This window comes from Lygodium microphyllum, chromosome 15, assembly GCF_053477565.2.
Source record: "Lygodium microphyllum isolate KBCC chromosome 15, Lygodium_microphyllum_v1.1.10, whole genome shotgun sequence".
In the NCBI taxonomy this organism is placed as follows: Eukaryota; Viridiplantae; Streptophyta; class Polypodiopsida; order Schizaeales; family Lygodiaceae; genus Lygodium; species Lygodium microphyllum.
In genome coordinates, this window is record NC_141149.1 from 55,658,464 (window position 1) to 55,675,890 (window position 17,427).

Here is a 17,427-nt window from a genome sequence, read left to right on the forward strand (position 1 = left end):
GCCCGTGGTATGGTTGCCGGTGTTGAAGACCCCACTGTCATTAGACAAGAACTATTGGGGCAAAATGTATTGTTGCCTATGATCAAGAATAGCTCTGACCATGGGGAGCCTAGCTCCAAGAAGCCTAGGAGAGAATAGATGTACTTATTGCCTACTGATATCGCATCACTGATGTACTGCACTTTGTAATCTTCTCTTCAAGTAATGAAAATTGATGTTTGTTGGATTCGCGTGCAATGTAGTTTGTGATACGTGTCATTTACTGTTTTTTTTTACTTGAATGTTACGTTTATTTGTCGAATTTATACGTAACACGATTCATACCCTAAATTTAATACACAGTGCTTTATCGAATTCGTGCGTAACATGTATTTGTTCGAACGCATGTAACGATAACTCAACGACGTAAATAAAATAAATATCAAGCGACTAAACAAAAATAAGATGTGCCAAAAACTTTGTATTTGTATTAATAACAATTTTACATGGGGTCCATTACAACCAAGGCTTTACAAAATGTCTTCAGAAGCTACATTCCATGTGCTTTTGAGTTTGTACACCTCTATCCTTGCTAACCTCCGCGAGGACTATCTTTCCATCGCCGAAAGAACCTAACTATCCGCAGATCCCTATCGGTGATAATGACCCTCCTTGCATGCACCGCTGCATAGACTGAGTCTCCAAATAAGTGGATGAGGTAGCCTTCAGCAGCTTCTTGTAGTGTGAGGAGGGCCTGGGCAGTCCAGCGATCCGGTTGTTTCGCGCGTGATGTATCTGGAAACTGGTTCATGTTGTTCCTGATCAGTATGCCCTCCATGATCTCCCGCACCAACTTCTGGAATGGAGCCTTCGGTATTAGGAGGTGAGTGGTCTTCTGGTAGTGGCAGATCTCGCGAAGAGCCACTGTGCCTGGCTTCCATCGACGCTTGCGATGCTGGCGTGGTGGTGGTGGTGGTGGAGCTGGAGGACGTGGCTGCCGTATGGAATTTCCAGGGGGTATCTCCGGGCCGCTTGCTTGGTGCGTACCATGTCTTCTAGGAGAGAGAACTCAGAACTCAAAAGTGAAATGTGTAAAATGAGGTGAAACTTCAAACTTATAGCCAAACTTTTCAAAAACCCTAAAATTTCAATTAATGAATCCACGCTTAGGAAAAATATCACCAGTGCTCCGATTCACATGAAATTTTACCTGTAGGCTCCTCAAGGACACATCAACCACCCAAAATTTTTTTGGCCCCAATAGAAGCCTCTAGATCACCTGTCCGGAGGCTCATGTCTGGGGCCCTGAATCCCCAGATTCAGGGCCCCAGACGCGAGCCTCCGGACAGGTGACCCAGAGGCTTCTGATGGGGCCAAATTTTTAATATAAATGAGTTTTTCTAATGCCCAGCATGAGGGTGAAGTTTCACCAGATTCCGATTTATAAATTTGACGGTTCAATCTTTTTTTGAAAATGCGTTAACTGCATTATACTGCACTGATAATGTATTGTCAACCTCGCAACTGTAGATTAAATGTATTGATAAATGAGTGTGCGCAACTGCAGATTAAATGTATTGTCAACCTCGCAATGCGAAACATTGGAAACTTAAAAATTGACAAAAAATAAATCATGGGTAAAATGGAATATCGCATCGGATATACTATTGCCAAACCACTAAATATAGTAAGGATATAGTGCATCGGCCCATGTACAACTGATCACCGACGTGCACGTGGTTGCACATTGAATTTATCCTCAACAAAACTACTTACAAAATTGGAAACTTGAAAATTCACACAATGCGAAACATGGTCAAAATAGAATATCACATATTGGATTTAGCATTGCGAAACTATGAGATACACGGTAGATAGTGCATCGCACCAAGTACAACTAGAGCTAGGGAAAATTTAGCTCCATTTTGCAGGCCACTACTATCAAATACTTGAAGGTCTACTGGAAAGATAACCCAAAACTAAGCTCCTTACAATCTACAACCAAACCTGAGCTAAAAACATAGATCCAATTACAAGGTAGCTTCTCAAAGCATATTGTTGACATTAAGATTAAATGCATCCTTGTTATTGCGGATCCAGCGAACAAGAACCAGATCTATGGGCTTAATAGTGATACGTCGGGCATGAATGGCTAAAAGTTGACCATCACTCATTAGATCAATCAAGTAGCTTTCAACTGCTTCTTGGAGAGCAAGCAAGGCTGGGCTTGACCATCGCCCCACATTCCTTGCCTGGTTCCTTGAAAAGAACTTGTGATGATGCCCTGACTGTAGATCTTGCAGTATTTCTCGCACCAACCTGGAGAATGGTGCCTTAGGAATAATTAAGTGGGCACTCTTCTGGAATTTCCTTATCTCGCGTAGCGCAGCTGTGCCTGGTCTCCATCTTCGCTTTTTATGTGTTGGAGGGCGTGTATTACGAGCTGGAGTAGTAGTGGGAGGTGGAGCAGCTGGAGCATGTGGACCACCATTTTTGGACAATGGCGAACCATCATTATCGACCATACTAGGGCCACCATTGTTGGCCACAGTAGTGCCACCATTATTGGCTGCAGTAGGGCCACCGTTATCGGTCACCAGGGGATCTTTGTCACTCACAGTACGCTCACTAGATTCGGAAGAGTGTTGAGCTCTTGCTCTCGCAGGCGCCTTTTTGATAGGAAGCTTGGAACGTGCCATGGCTGTGATGATAAAGGATAGAAAGGTGGAGGGTAGAGTGGAGAGCAATGGGAAAAAATGAAAGGAGAGACGACTTAAATACGAAACTTTCAAACTTACTCTGGTATAAATGAATTTTAAATTTATCATTTCATTTCATTTCTCCACTCCATCCCTACCTCTCTCTATCTCCTGACAACCCCCTCATGCCCCCCCTCTCTCTCTAGGCCAATGAATGTTCCAATGTTTAGAATTTTCATATCTTTGTCTTAGGATTTCAAAATCGACTTTTCATAATTAAAAAACAAAGTTCGAAATTGACTTTGAAAAATATAGTGACAAACCTTTGAAAATTTAAAAAAAATTTATAAGACATCTCATGTTAGAGATATGAGTATTGATGTGTCATATCCTTGGGACTTGTGCTCTCTTGTGGACTCTAAATACATCAAAATTATTATCTTTATCTAGGTCTCCATTTTTTGCCATCTCTCTCTTGGGTTGCCAACCATTTTGCATGCCGTTGTCTAGCTGTGCTGTTTTCATATCTTGCTTTTCTCACTTCATATATTGCCCTACTTATAGATTCTGCTTGAGATGTTTTGGACTTCTTTTCTTTTTCCTCGTATCTTATCTCTAGTCTCCTATACCACCATTGGAATAATTGCCTCATAGAATTGGAATCATTGATGCCACCTCCATGATCAGTTGCCTTTTGAAAAGCAAAGCGAGCTTGCCAGTGAGATCTTTCCATGCCTTGAGTTGACCATATTGCCAAACTTCCTTGATCTGCAAAGTATGGACCATGTGCTTCAAGTATATGCTGCACAAGAAAAGAGATTAGAAACACAAAGTAATTCGAAATGATGATTTTTTTTTGCAATGGTGATAATACTGACCATGTAGTGTGTTATGCTATTTGTAGTCCATGCCTCCACCATGGACTTATGAAATTTAGCAGCTGTCTCTTTAAATGCATTGGCATCACCATCCATAAACCCCAACTTCTGTAAGAGAGCTACTAATCTATCTAGGTGTATCCACACTTCTGCCTTCGCAATCCTCGTTCGTCCCCCATTGCTCCAATCTGAAACAGCAAGGTGTAACTTTTTCCATGCTTCGTACTTCTCTGGTTGTTTTACTAGTATATTGCCTTCCTCATCTCGAGGTGGAGATAAAAACTTCCTAGCCTTGGGTCCGCCAAAGCATGGTTTACAAGGAACATTTCCACTCTTCCCCGATTTTTTCTCGTCCTTTTTTATTTCTAATTGGCCTCCGTGCAATCCAACTTCAGAGAGGACTTGTTCTACCTTCTTGCATGTAGCATCAGATTCTGACATGAGCTGCATCTTGTATGCAAAGCATATATATTCATACACTAGCTTCTCAATTATTCTACCCAAACAATGCAATGTGCAAAAGTGAACCCTTGTTAGTGGTATTTCCAAAATAGGGCGCCAGTTTGGATCCACTGGAATTAGCATTCCATTTCTCATGACTTTCTGATCACGTGTCGGAGCACCCTGTTGTCCTGCCTTGGCAAGCCATTCTTTCTTTCCATCTTTCCCTTTCTTCCTAGTTTGCATGTAGTATATGCACGGAAATTTTGCATTTGCTGCATTTGATAAACCAAACATACACTTCAATGTTTTTAAATCACCTGCAAGATGCCATTCAACTTGATAGTCCCCAAACCCCTCAACGTGTAAAACTGCTCCATTATTTTGCTGTTGAATAACACTGGGTATATTAGTGAGGTTAAAAAAAACTTTAAGTACTTCATGGTCCTCCTTTGGTACTTCAAATGCTGCAAGCCACCATATTTCATTCTCCGATTGTACACTGAAGTATAAAGGATGTTTTTCATCGATGTTGGGATCCAATGCTCGATTCATGAGTGTTATACTCACACGCTCAAGTTTTTGCCCCTTGATAATCTCACTCTCATCAAGTTTGAGGACAAACTTAAGCTTGCCTCTACATTCTTCCATAGACATATTGTAAAACTTGACCATAGCAATCTGAACCCTACATATATCCAATACAAAGTTGTTGGATGCATTCAATACAAAGGCAACTTCTTTGGAACCATACTTCAATATGTGTGTGTGTTCCATATGCGTAGGCTCACCAATTAGTTCTAAAACTTTCTCATTTAGTTGTTTTCAAGCCTTCTTCACGTGGAATGGTTTTGGCAGAGGCATTACTCACTTAGTATTGAAGACTTGCTTAAAACCTGTATCCAATTGTTGATAGAGCATACTATATGACTGAGAACTCATTCCCACCTTGTCACATAATCCCTGAGCATCTGTAGCAGTAAACAAGTTGCTCACATCCCTAAGACGTTCACTAGCAACACCATCCACAATGTCCCTGAATTTACGATTTTCCAATGCATTTTTGACCATATTCTTGCTAAGGACTTTGGCAATAGTATCATTCTCTGCATGAGGAAACATATTTCTCATTGTAGTAGATTGAGCATATATCTGTCTATGATATTGTCCACTTCCTTTGGCTAATTGGCCAATTGGTTTAACGGATCGGATACGCCGACGTGCCTCTTTGGTTTTTAAAGTGGGCCCAATCTCCAAAGTTTTTGTGAGCTTCCTCTCTATGTTTCGATTCTCCTTCTCCAAGTCATTGACTTTAGACTGTAACTCCATATTCTGCACGTGTGTAGCATGCATAGCATCTTCAATGACAGACATTGCTTGTTGTAGGTTCTGGTTCTCTCTATCCTTCTCAGCCAATAATCTATCCTTTTCCATCAAAGACTGCATATTCCCTTGTAATCTTGTCTGCATATTTGTCAAGGTTTGATGAGCCCCTGCTAATCCTTGTGTGACAAGTCTGCATGTGTATCCATACAATCCTTCATTGCCTTCACAAGCAAACTTTACAAATGATGTAAGCCCTTCAAATTGTGGTGGCCTTCGAGTGAGTGGATCGGGTGGATAAATGCACCCATCAACCCAAAGGTCCACATTTTTTTTCTCTGCATTTCTTTCTTGTTGCATCCTGCATCTTATTGCATCATCTCTTTCCACAGTTCTTTTGAACATTGGTGCATATTCATCCTCCAATTGAAAGTGAATATCTCTCTTTCTCTTGGTACATCCTGCACCTGCATTCTACAAAAAAAAAGTATGTAAATGTTAACTTGGATTAACATTCAAATCGCAGAACTACACCCCTTTGATTCACTATATCTGTGTTTTCTTTAAAACCCAGTTGGTTCTTGTCTCTTTCTCTTGCTTTCAGTCTTGATAGACCCTAATCAACCCCTAATCAGCTTGTAATCTTGGCTTTTAATCTACCTCTAATTAGCATCAAATCTTATCTTCTGTTCTATCCAAAATATTCTCTCTCTCTCTCTCTCTCTTTCTCTCTCTCTCTCTCTCTCTCAACAAAAATTCATCAAGGAAACCCTAAACACATTCATACTGAAGCTTGGCTAGTGGAAAACAATAACATCATCTTATCTTCTACCCTAATTTACTATCTGTCACTCTATCACTTATTTTCTTTGTTCATCTCACACAGTCCTCTCTGTCCCCCCCTTCTCCCCTCCTCTCTCTCTCTCTCTCCCCCTCTTTCTCTCTCTATGAATTGATGCTTAAGGACTGAACAACAACTGTGAATAATAATAACATCACAAAGATTTAAAAAATAAAGATACCTCCATTATCACTGGATTGCTTGTAGTATAGACTATTAAAGACCGAGATTTCTTACTGCATATTTCTGAAGAGGAAGATGGTTTGTAGCAGGGTAGAGTGTGTTGTAGATAGAGATTCTTTGATTTCAACAAATGGTATCAAAACTACTCCTCAATGCTACTTCAGAAGAACTCGTATGCAAGAAACCATATTCTGGAGGGAAAGAGAAGAATGCACAAAATTTGGGACAAAACTAGAGCTTTCTGAGGGAATGAAAAAATTCCCAGAAATAGGTATATACTTGTCCAAAAAAGATGAAAATTTACAAGGAAACTCTCGAGTCAAAAAGGTGTCTCTGGGTAAAAAATAATCTTAAAATATGATGTGTACGTCATTTTATATCGTTTTTTAACTTCCTCCCTTTTAAGAAGCGAGAATGAGAATGATTGAAAAGTCATGAGGGCACTAAAGAGGGCATTAAAGAGTCATGAGGGCATTAAAGAATGATTGGCTGCGTTTTTAGAAAAAATAGAATTGTATTTTTTTAGTTATGAGGATTTTGAGAAAAAGTGACCTTATCCTGCAGTTTGGGAATAAAATAATAGGTGAAATCTATTGAAAACACAAAAACAAGATTTGCTTGATTGTAGAAGATCTCTTTTTATAATATTATTTTGGAATCTCTTTTTAGAGAGAGAGAGGTGAGAGAAACCCCTTAAGGGGCAAAAAAGAGAGTCCATATTTCTCCTAATGGTATTCACTTTTGTCGGTTTAATTGTATTATTTTACTAACGATTGTGAATGCTTCAGTTGATGTGTAGAGATAGCAACAATGGCGGAGGAAAGCATTGGAGGATAACGAGTATTCGATCTATGGATTATATTTTGATAGGCGCCACGCCTATATTTTGGTCATGCCTATTTTGTAACGTGTCCACTAGAATCATCCAGGACACGTCTTAGCAGTCCATCGGAAAGGATGTCTAGAAAACTCCGCTCGGCACTCCCATGGAATGTTACGGGTTTTGCAATCTAGGTCTTCCCGTGTCTGCCACGTAGCGGAAGTATCCTGGCCGTTCCCACTTAGGATCGACTGGAATTTGGGTTTTCCTATTTGGTCATTAGCTAACAGCAACTAGCGTCAGACCCAAGCGAACTACTTTACGCAGAAACGCCAGGTCCGAAGCGGATTCACGCTGCACTTGGTTCAAGGAGAATGGAAAACGAGAGGGATGCAAAACTCAACCTCTCAGCCATAAGGCATAGTCCCATTCCGTTCCCCTAAAACAACGTAAATTGGGTAAGATGTAACTCTAGGTCATCGTTCTCGTTATTCGTTTTGATGATGATGATCATCCCGCTGTTCTTCGAGATTTTTGAGAAAAGTTCCCAGCTAACCGGGACCACCCATCCGTAGGACGGACCCATGGTCCATCCTCCGCACTTTCCTCGGTTTGTTTTAGTTATGTAATTATCTAACACATTAATTTGACATATAACAAACAGCTTCTTTAATTAACCCTGTTAAGCACTGGTTCCTTCACGTAATCTTATCACGTGACATAGAAAAACAATATCAAACAACTTCTTTATTATCATTTCATCATTTTATCTTTGAAATACAAGGAGTTCCGCCCGTAGGCTTGTTCATAATCCACCCGAAGGCTTATCCAGTAATCTGCTAGGGATCACTACTCCAAGCTTCTGCCCGTAGACTAGTATGCGGGCCTCAAGATCCAATCCCGGGTCACGTTAGCCTCTTGTGCAGGACTCGGAAGGCGAGGGATTTACGGCCCCCCCTGGCACCCAAGCGTCCTCCTGCTCCAAGTAGAGCTCAACGAAAAGACCTCTCGCGGCGGGTTCGGTCCACGTTCCCAGCGCGGTCAACAACCCCCTTGGTTAGGGTCAGGCAGGCAGTCGGGGGTAACTGAAGTTGCCTCTCCCTTCAGGCCTTCAACCTGAAGCATTTAGATATCTTTTCATCCTTTAGTTCCTTGAGCAAACAATGCAAACAGTGCTTTCTAAACTATTACAAGCACAATCAATTTCCAGTGGTCGTTTATTTGGCCAACTGTTAAGGAGTGAATCCTTCTCTCCGAATGCATCCAGCATTCGATCTGGGATCAATTGCGACTTGGCAAGAACCTCAAGGGTTTGTTCGTTCACCCTTTTTGTCCTTGAGTTAGGGCCATACCCTGTTAACCCAACTTAACCAATACCTTAGGTTTTATTAATAGTAAATTCTAGCGACCATGTCGCATTAATTTATTGATTGATCATCTGCTTCCAAGCAAATACCTACTTCCCTTAACTTGGCAAATTTTCCCAATAAGGGTGATGTAACAGGATGACTACTCATCCTCTTTCAAGTTAAACTTGCACAAGAACTTGCCAACCTCATTTCAAGAAATGGCAAAACTCTCTTGTGAACTAACCCCAAGTCTATGCGACGTTGCAACTTGTTTGCACAAGTGTCGCCTCTATTCCAAGGGATCATTTCACCCATTGAACGGTGTTTTCTGGTCAAGGAATTATGATTAGGCTAGAAGTAGGGTTTAGGGTGTCTTCTTACTCAACCCAATCCTAAACGCACTAGGCCGACAACGTTCGGTCCTAGGGATCCCAACTCAATCCAAGTTCTAGCATTAGGTCGAATGATCCTTAGGGTAGAAACCCTAGATCATTATTTGCGTGAGCGTCCAATTGACTCAACATTCCGGAAAGGTGGGTAGGACCTTTGGGTTTGAGGACTTCGACTTGGCGTCCAAGTACGATACTTGGCTGCATTTCTAACGTGCCAAGCCCTAGCTAGTACTTGAGGTTTTTATCGAATCGGCTAGTTATGCCTATACGAAACCCTAACAGTCATGATACCACAAATGACTTGGGTAAATTGACCTACTTGTCTTATGACAAGGACAATTCTTTCCTAGAGATGATAAACTTGATCTAAAGTAAAAAATAGTTGCAAAATGTTACAATATATGTAAACATGTAATTCATTACTTCTACGCACCATAAGATCCGCAATAGCCCTATCCCTTTTTGCTAAAGTCAAAAGGCATGATAATTTGAAAAATAACTTACATAGGGCCTACTAGGATTTACATCAAGGAATAACGCCTACAACCTTTTGTCTAAGTATTTGAATTTCATGCTTTTATAAGCCATGCAATCATTCCTAAATGCAACTTGATGAAATGAAATTTGCAAAAATATAAGTGCGACCCTTAGATACAACAACATCGTGAATGAAGTTCATGCAATACTAAGGCAAGTGTCGATTTAATCCATTTGCAAGCATCTTTTCCCATGCAACTTATAAGATCGGTGTTCTTTTTCATGCCGTGCAACAGAAATTAACAATTCCCTCATGCGAATCATAACAAAGGGAGTTATTGCAAAAATACTCCTTTCCTTCATGACCAATGCACTTAACAATTTCCTCTTTAACCCTAGGCAATATGTGGCTTTCCTTTGAAAATGCACGACAAGGCAATTTACTATTAAGGTCGTAAGATGGATGGACAATTAGCGTTTATATTGAAAATACCAATTTTTCCCAATTGCATTTAACTAGGCTAGGTGAATTTGAACATGCATGGGTGCTTCCTAATCCATGGAGTTGTCATGCTTAATGCATTACTTTAGTATGAAATCACAATAGTAAAAACCTGGGTCTGTGGGCTCGGGGAGATGTCCACGTGAATGCTAGGAGAAGAACCTCCCGCAGGCGCGCCTTGCGACTTCTTGGGAGCCATCGTTAGCGTGCTTACGGACTTCCGGTTTGCCTTTACCCTTACGCGATCGGTGAGTCTTCTCCAACTGTTGTGAGCAGCTTCAAGATCTTTCCCCTTTTCCCTCGTACGCCGGAGATCCCTTCCAAAGTGCGGATCCTTGAGAGTACCGGGCTTGCGGGTTTTGGGCTTATGGAAGGCCCGCTTTTAAAACCGCAAAGGGCGCGTAGGACCAAGGCTTATGGGCTTATCCTTAGAAGCTTCTTAAAGAAGCTTCTAGGAAGCTTCTGAAGATCAGCAACGACGTCGTGGGAGGCCCAATGATTGGGAAGGAAAAGGCGTCGAAGACAAGGGAAAGGACTTGATGATGATGGCGGGGATGGGCGGCGGCCTGGTGGTCTCCAGCAAGGCGGCGGCGTCCTTCCCACATCACGGCAGCGAGTACAGCGGCGGCCTTCTTCTCTCCCAGCGTTGACAGCAACTCCCCTTCCTCTCTCCACGCAGCCTCTGCCCTCCAACACGGCGATGGCAGCAGCCGTCTGTCCTCCCTCTCCCCTTTTCAACACCTTAGCGGGTGTTTATATAGGACAAGGGGGGGGAGAGAAGAGCTCCACCACGTGGCCCCCTGCATGGGTTCCCCCCTCCCCATGCAGCCCACGACTCCACCAAGCCCATCCCCCCACACTCCCTCTCCTCCAGCCGTGCATCGGCTGGGGAAAAGGGGTAAAAATAAAAAAAAAATTGCCTTGATAATATTCAATTTGCCCCTCCCAAGAGGGTGTTTACGTGCGATTTGTGGGTTTGAACCCTCGGGTTTGCTTTGCCAATGCGGAGGTCCCGATTTCTCGCATGCAGGTCACAGATTACACTGCCGGCAATTCCAATATGACAGATAACCTTTGCACGAGGTTTACGCAGTGTGCGGGAAGTCAATTTTCATGAGTGGGAATATTACATTCTCTCCCCCTTAGAAGAATTGAGATGTCCTCATCTCGAGATAAACTGGGGATATTGAAGGTTGAGAGAGCTTTCATCCATCTAGGTAGCATCCTCTTCGGGATAATCTTTCCACTGGACGAGGCATTCTTTCAAGGTTCTAGATCTTAACTGTCTCTCCCTAACATCTAAAATCTTATCCGGTCTTAGTTCAAGGACTCCTTGGCTAGGCATTACAATTTGTTGGTCATCAAGTACATGATTAGGGTTGGGTACATATTTTTTTAAGAGACTAATATGGAATACATTGTGAACTTTTAGGTTATCAGGAAGTTGCAATTTATAAGCATTGGGTCCCAGGCATTTGAGGATTTTATACAGCCCACAATACCTTGGACTTAGCTTCTTGCATTCTCCTAGAGATAGAGAACTCCTTTTAGGGCGTACACAAATGAAGACCATGTCTCCTTCTCCGAAGACCCTCTCTTGGCATTTCAAATCCGCATATGCCTTTTCACTACAAGGGACTGGGGCAATAGCGATGCCGATTAGCGACGGCGTTTATCGGCGTCGCTATTGGCGTCGCTATATGCGTCGCTATTTGCGTCGCTATATGCGTCGCTATTTGCGACGCAAATAGCGACGCATATAGCGACGCCGCAGGGAAAAAAAGCGCGGCCGAAACCAGAGCGCCGTTTTCATTTTGTTTTCTTCGCCTTTTGAGAGGGAGAGCGAGGGAGAGAGCCAAGGCTTTGTGAAAGAAGAGGAGGAAGAGACTTGTTGCCGCCGCCGCCGCCACCGCCACCGCCACCGTCGTTGTTCGCGAAGGAGAGGAGGAGCCCTCGTTGCAAAGAGAAGCCGCCCACGCTCGCCATATCTCATTGGTGAGTCTCCCTCTCTCTTTCTTTTACTTGTTGAAGGTTTAAATCGTTCTCTTTTGTTTATTTAGGATAGGAAAAGAAAGAGAAGGAGAGGGAGAGGGAGAGAGAGGGAGAGAAAGAGAGGGAGAGGGAGAGAAAGAGAGTGAGAGTGCATTCTCTCTCTCTCTCTCTCCCTTTTGCTTGTTTAATGTTTAAATTACTTTCTTCTTTGCTTGTTTAGGAGAGGAAATGAGAGAGTAAGAGAGAAAGAGAGGGAGAGGGAGAGGGAAAGGGAAAGAAAGAGAAAGAGAAATAGAGGGAGAGGGAGAGGGAGGAAATAGGAGAGGGAGAGAAAGAAAAAGAGAGGGAGAAGGAGGGAGAGTGCATTCTCTCTCTCCCTCCCTCTCCCTTTTGCTTGTTTAATGTTTGAATCACTTTATTTTTTTCTTGTTTAGGAGAGGAAATGAGAGAGAAAGAGAGTGAGAGGGATAGGAAGGGGAAGGAAATGAGAGAGGGATAGAAAGAGAAAGAGAGGGAGAGTGCATTGTATCTCTCCCTCTCCCTTTTGCTTGGAGGATGTTTAAATCACTTTATTTTTTGCTTGTTTAGGAAATGAGAGAGAAAGAGAGATAGAGAGGGAGAGGGAGAGGGAGAGGGAGAGGGAGGGGGAGGGGAAGGAAATGAGAGAGGGAGAGAAAGAGGGAGGGGGAGGGAGAGGGAGCGAGGGAGTGAGGGAGAGGGAGAGGGAGAAAGAGGGAGAAAGAGGGAGAGGGAGGAGGAGGGAGGAAATGAGAGAGGGAGAGAAAGAGAACGAGAGGGTGAGGGAGAGGGTGAGAGAAAGAGAGGGAGAGGGTGAGGGAGAGGGAGAGGGAGAGGGAAGGGAATGAAATTTAAGATAATATACGTATCGATAATGATATGCAATGTGCTTTGCATACGGCCACGTACTTCATCAAAATTAACCCAAAATTATTGTTATAGAAGTGGAGATCCCTTAAATTGAGTATAGGATAATTTCTCTCAGGTCTTATGGACTGTGGTGTCATGGCAAGGTTTGAGCAAGAGAGCCGGCGACGAGCAACGGATCCGAACACGGTTGTGGATGAGATGGAGTATTTTGGGAATTTGCAAAGTATTATTACGGTGGATTACCGTAGCTTCTCCATGATAATATTCGATGTGCAGTGGTTCAAAGTGGTACTTGGAGGAGCTGGCGCAACGGTTCGACGAGGTCCATCTGGATTTCTCGAAATAGATTCCGAAAAAAAATGGATGGATTTGCGCGACACCTTTGTGTTGCCGGCACATTGTGAACAGGTAATCTTCTAGTCATTTGCTTGCTAATTGTAATACGACATGCTTTATGTCACAATGATTTGAAGACGGTTTGTAAGTGTTTGTGAACAGGTAATCTTCTATCCAAATCCCCGACAACCTCGATGGTGGTATGTTATACCTTCAACTCCTAGAGGTGCGAGAGTATACGATCAAAGCGATGTTCCAGGCATAGATGAAGAATATATGCAAATAGAGGGATCGAAATTACAAGGGGTGGAGGCCACCGCAAGCTTGGAGCCCGCATCGGCTAACAATGATGGAAATACAGAAGTCGTAGAATTTTTTGAGAACGAGGTAGACTCGTTCTTTTGTGGTGACATGTCTATCGACCTTCCAGTGTATGCAGAGTTATGTCAGGAGATTAACATGGGACCATAGAATACTTCATTCTTGGAGAATTGTATTACTCAATTCGTTGTTTAGATCTTCCATAAAGGTAGATAAGATATGCATTTTAAGATGGATTTTTCAAAAATGATTTATATTAATGCGCTTTGTATAGTTTCAATTGATTATTCTAACATTATTTTTTATCTCTGCAGGTATCTTTATTTTCAGGATGAGTCGAGGGATGAGCGATGAGGAGTTTCAGGAGATGATGGCACGTATGTCTCCAGATCAGCTCGCGAGATTCAGAGAGATAGCAGATCAGGAGCTGTCTCGTTCTTCGTCAGGGCGCTCTGCTAGATCAGCTTCAGTGCGATCAGATGCTTCAGCTTCGAGCAGACGATCTCGACGCTCGCGACTTGGGCCAGAGGGAGGGACTGCGACTGCAGGAGGATCAGGGGGTGCTGCTGTGGAGACACGGACGCGGTGTCTCCGTCTCGTCGTTCAGCTAGAGCTCGGTCACCTCCAGGATTTGTCACACCTGTGGGGACGTCCACTCCAGTTACTCCGGCTTTTGCGCAGCCGTCGGCAGATGTCACGCCTTTTGGTGGCACTCCTTTTGGTGGCACCCCCTCTGGTGGCACTCCTTTTGGTGGCACCCCCTCTGGTGGCACCCCTTTCAGTGGCACTCCGGGAGAGGGTACCCCCGTCGGTACACCGGATGTTCAGGGGTCTCCTGGATATGCCCAGGAGCGTGGACGGAGATGGGAGAGGGCCCATACGAGGCACACTCCTAGGGATTATGGATACCTAGTGGATGGCAGGTCAGGAGCTATCATCATGAATGATGAGGGGAGGAGGGTGATAGCTCGCATGAGGGAGTTGTGCCAACAAGTTTTTCGGCACAACGTCCTGGATCATTGGAGGAACATACCGGAGGGGAGCAAGGAGTACATAGTAGCATCCTTGCATGAGGAGTTCCCGGTGCCAGCCGCAGTGGATAGATTCTCTACGGGCTGGATGATGGATTGCATGCGTGCATACATGTCACATAGACGATCCGACGCACGCAAGGCAATCAAGAGTGGGGCTCCAAAGCCCGAGTGGTTAGATGTAGAGGACTGGCGCCGACTGAGGGAGGAGGCTACAAATTCGCCAGGACGTTGGAGTCAGCAGCGGGAGGCGGCGAGGGCACGAATCGAGGCCGGATCGGTACATCATCTTGGGAGTGGCGGCCACAGGACATATTTGGAGGACTTTGTAAGTTTCTCTTTTGTTTTGCTTATTTGTTTTTTTGAGATATTATTTGTACTGACAATCATATTTCTAACAGTTAGCATTTTGTTTTCTTTGCAGCACTCCATTACAAATCGTGATCCGCAAGGCCTTGAGACTCAATATGCAGAGAGGCACGGTCTCAGATCATTGATCGACCGATTGTACAGACGCGGCGGCCCAGTAAGTCTCTCATCTTTCATGTCCGTAGTTACCATGAGATATTTGAATGCATTATTATATGGTGGATTGATATGTTGTTTCTTTTTCTGCAGAATCCGTTTGATGCTCCTTTGCAGAGGGACGAGCTTTCGGGGGACGACGATTTGTAGCTCGCCCTCGGATCCTTAGCGCTCACATACCTTTAGTTTTTAGTCGCCCGATCTATGTAGACATTTTCTATGTATTAGTGATATTGTTTTATGATTGTACCAATCGCATTTTATGCGATATCATGTATTTATTTCATCTATCAGTTTTATGATTTCAGTATAGATTCTTTTTGTTTGCAAACGCTTTGTATGCAGCAGTGCAGAAACTATTTTGTATGGCTCTCATACAGCACACAGTGCTATATGTGGCAGGGCCACAAATTTTTTTTTCCTCTGTTACCGTCGCTATTTGCGTCGCAAATTTACTGCAGGCGTCGCTATTGTCGTCGCTATCAGCGTCGCAAATTCTCTGTAACCGTCGCTATATGCGTCGCTATTTGCGTCTCTATATGCGTCGCATTTGCGACGCATATAGCGACGCAAATAGCGACGCATATAGCGACGCAAATAGCGACGATTCCATGGCGTCGTCAATAACGACGCTTTTTGCGACGACGGGGGCAAATTTTGTTATTTGTATTTTCGTCGCTTTAAACGTCGCTATAAGGTCTATATCTTGTAGTGTTGTCTATCTTTGGCTGCTTGTATGTCTTGTCTTATTGACCTTATTTGGTCATCCATGTCCTCCAACATTTGTCTTGAAGCTTCAACTCTTAGGGTTGGATCAGAAAAGTTTAGGGGACTTCGACAATCATGACCATACAATGCCTGGAAAGGGGTCATTTGAATGCTCTGCTGGTAGGAAGCATTGTAGGCAAATTCTACTAACGGCAAGTACTGAATCCACATCTTCGGCTCTCGACAGCAGTATGCCCTAAGCATATCCTCAATGATTTGATTTACTCGCTCTATTTGTCCATCCGTTTGGGGATGGTAGGCAGTGCTAAAACAGAGTTGAGTCCCAATAGCTTCAAAGATAGCTCTCCAGAAGTGTGAAGTGAAGAGAGAATCTCGATCGCTAATGATCCTTCTAGGTAACCCATGTAGCTTGAATATCTCCTTGATAAAGAATCTTGCAATGTCGGAGGCTTTATAGTTTGTCTTTACTGGAATCAGGTGTGCAACCTTAGTAAGCATGTCAACTACAACCATAATGGAGTTGTATCCTCCTTGGACTTGGGGTAAGCCCACCACAAAATCCATACTGATGAATTCCCATTTCATTTGGGGAATGTCAAGTGGTTGCAATTTTCCTGGCATCATGACATGTTCAGCCTTGATACGTTGGCAAGACAAACATTCAGTGACATATTTGAGAACGTCACCTTTGAGCCTCTCCCAATGGTAGCTCTTCCTAACTGCATTAAGAGTTTTTGCATAGCCAGGATGTCCTGCGAAAGGGGAATCATGAGCTTCCCATAATATCTTCTGCTTAAGTGACTGCCTTGTTGGTATACACAGCCTTGTTCTGTAGTAGACAAGTCCATTATCAATGGAAAATTTCTGATACTTAGCTTGTGACTTCAGATTCTGCTCCTTGGTAGATATTTCTTTTATCATGGTTTGGTAGGCCAAATCATGGCATGCTTCCTCTCTAGCTAGTTCGAGTATAGGGTTGCTTGGCATAGATACCTTTGTAGCCAGAGATCTGGCCGTTGATGGATTCTGCAAGATTAGGGAATTTAGGAATGCCTTACGACTGAGTGCATCAGCAACTACATTCTCTTTCCCTAGTCGATACTTGATTTCAAAATCATACTCCTCCAATACTTCAATCCATCGACGTTGCCTCATGTTGAGCTCGTTCTGGGTAAAAATCCATTTGAGACTCTTATGATCGGTTACTAGAGTAAACTTGTTACCCAATAGGTAGTGTCTCCAAAGCTTTAGAGCATGGATGACAGCTAATAATTCCAGATCATGCGTGGCATAATTCTTTTCATGACTCTTCAATTTCCTTGAAGAATATGCTACTGGATGACTTTCCTGCATAAGTACACACCCCAAGGCAAGAATGCTGGCATCAGTTACTACCTCGAACTCCTTATTGAGGTCAGGAAGTTTTAGAATAGGTGCTGATACCAAACATTGCTTCAATTGGTCGAAGCTGTTTTGTTCGGGAGTTGACCATGTAATAGAAGTCTGCTTCTTTAGCAAGTCGGTAAGAGGTGCTGCAATCAAAGCATAGTTTTTGATAAAGACCCTATACCATCCTGTCAAGCCAAGAAAACTACGTATTTCTTTGACGGATACTGGTATTGGCCATTCAAGCACATCTCTGACTTTGGCTGGGTCTACTGATATTCCTTCTGATGATACTATGAATCCTAGATATTCAATCTGACGTTTGAAGAATGCAC

At 43.2% G+C, this 17,427-nt stretch overlaps 1 pseudogene; it reads right to left on the reverse strand.

Moving 5' to 3' along the window:
• The window catches only part of LOC148024553 (glutamate--glyoxylate aminotransferase 1-like), a 229,556-nt pseudogene that overhangs the window by 60,972 nt on the left and 151,157 nt on the right, over window positions 1–17,427 (reverse strand).